The following is a 2617-nucleotide window of genomic DNA, read 5'->3' on the forward strand; positions in this document are numbered from 1 at the left end:
TGTCCTGATTCTGTGGGCCAAGCAAAGGAGATCAATACTTTTCTATCCAGGTTGCAGAGATATGACTTTGGACCACAGTCCCTAAAAGTTGACTGTGCTTATTTTTCTACTTCATCCAGAAAGCACTCAAATTCCTCTGTGATTCTGCCTCTCCGGAGGATGGAGGTGTTGCCAGTCTCGAGGGAAATGTTCACAACAGCTCCCGGCATCTGTGAGTTGGGGAAAGAGGCCGCTCACTGCTCTGACCCTGGAGTGTGAGGGGTGGAAAGCCAGCGCTTGGGATTTCCCTTGGGTCTTCAGCTAAAGTTCTTGGTAAAGTGAGATTTAAAAATATAAAATGATTCAATTGCAACAATAATGGCAAACGACTTGGGTGTTGAAAGAATAAGGGAATATCTGCGTCTCAGACTCAGTTTCATGCGGAGTGTAGCAGGACGCTATTCTGAATATGACATGACCCCAGAAGTGGATTGGGGAAAACCATTTTCTGGGTAGAGGTAATGAGGGAACACACTCTATGCCACAGTCAGGGCTATCAGGAAACCAGTGACAAACACAAATTGGGTCACTGTGCCACAAGTCTGAGATTTAACATCATACTGAACTCTCCCTAATTTAAAAAAAAATTTACATTATTTTTTAAAAATAAATTTATTTATTTATTTATTTTGGGCTGTGTTGGGTCTTCATTGCTGCGCACAGGTTTTCTCTAGTTGTGGCGAGCAGGGGTTACTCTTCGTTGCGGTGTGCAGGCTTCTCACTGCGGTGGCTACTCTTCGTTGCGGAGCACGGGCTCTAGGCGCGCGGCCTTCAGTAGTTGTGGCACGTGGGCTCAGTAGTTGTGGCTCGTGGGCTCTGGAGCGCAGGCTCAGTAGTTGTGGTGCACGGGCTTAGTTGCTCCGCGGCATGTGGGATCCTCCCAGGGCAGGGCTCGAACCCATGTCCCCCGCGTCGGCAGGCGGATTCTTAACCACTGCGCCACCAGGGAAGCCCTACATTATATTTTAGTTGCCTCTTTGCTTGTAGTTGTAACTTGCAAAGTCCATAGTACACTGGAGTCAGTCAATGGATAGATGGTTCTTGCATGAAGGAATACGTGTGCGTGTGTGTGTGTGTTGATAACTTTTTGCTAATCCCTGATTACTCCATTGCACATACACTTTCTTGGGACCACTTTGTGCTAGTGATATAACACAAAAGAATTTACCCCATTTTCCTAACCACAGCCCAACAATAGCAAAAGCAACGAAGCACTAAAAATGGTGAACACGTACTTTTGTGTTTTATTTGAGAGGGGATACATAAGGAGGTCTTTTCACATAGAGATCTATACATCATAAATGCAATTTGGAAACTGATGGATTTATTTTGACAGCTCCAATGCTTCCTCATCACCACATTTTATTCCAACTTGTTCCTAAACAAATGCAGTAAGGAATCACACACTGTATATGCCCCCTTCAAGATTTGAAACTGAACTTTTACTAAATAAAGTGAAACTAACAACTGATGACTGTAAAGGCTTATGAGTGATAGTGATTTAAATGTGGATACCCAATCTGTTAGGGAAAGAAGTTTGATGACAATACACCGAGAATTTTGTATGCTTAAACATTTACATATTCCATCATTCTAACACGTGACTGGTAATGACAGTATTTCATTTATATTTGTCCTCCAATTTTTCATCAGAAATTTCCCATTCTCTAAACTATGCATGGATGCTTTAATTTGTATAGTTTGTTGGAAGAAAATAAAAATGCCTTTCTAGTAAACCTCTATGACAACTCTGATGATGCCGTCTCTTGCCTTTGGTGTTTGAAGCCAGCTAAAACAATGTTCAGGGTCTTCTGATAAACACACAATATCTGAATATGGCATATCTGACTTGAAATTCCCCTAAGTGATTTTAGCTAACCCAGGGCACTTCATTAAAGTGACATTCTTATCTAGGGGCAGCCCCATGACACAGAATCCAAAACAAAAACAAAGTGATCAACTTTAGTGAATTTCATTACCTTTCAGGTCTATCCATTTAAAAAAAAAAAATCTGACTTAAGACTGATCTTATCAATTATTCAGCGTTCTTTGGACACTGTGAGATTGCCTAATTCCCAGGGTCTCAAATATGATTGTAAAAATTGTTTGTTTCTTCTGGTAAGTCTTTGTTTCCATACCCCAAACCCTTCTTATAACCATCAATTTTATATAAAAGAAATGGTGACTTAAGTGATTTTTAAGATGAAGTATTGGATCTCTTTGACTACCTTTGATGACCAAGAATCCTAGGTTAATGCTTAATAAATTTTACTGCCAAGACATTCTTTTTAATCTCTAATCTAAGCTTCCCTTGTTGGCATTTAAATCCATTTATTCTTGCTCTGTGAAGGCTAAGAAGAGTTGGCCCGAATTCTCTCCATAATAACCCTTCATTTACTTGAAAATTACTGAGTCACTCTTCAGAGTAAATGTCCCCAACCTTCTTTGCCTTTCCTCGTTCCCATATTTACTCTTCCTCATATGTGTTACCCTAGATGCAGTAATGCTCTAAAAGCAGGGTGCGCATGGGCTGTAAACTTCTCACTGTAGGGCCTCCCGCACCTTCTCTGGAGACAAC

Source organism: Eubalaena glacialis, chromosome X, assembly GCF_028564815.1.
Source record: "Eubalaena glacialis isolate mEubGla1 chromosome X, mEubGla1.1.hap2.+ XY, whole genome shotgun sequence".
Lineage (NCBI taxonomy): Eukaryota > Metazoa > Chordata > Mammalia > Artiodactyla > Balaenidae > Eubalaena > Eubalaena glacialis.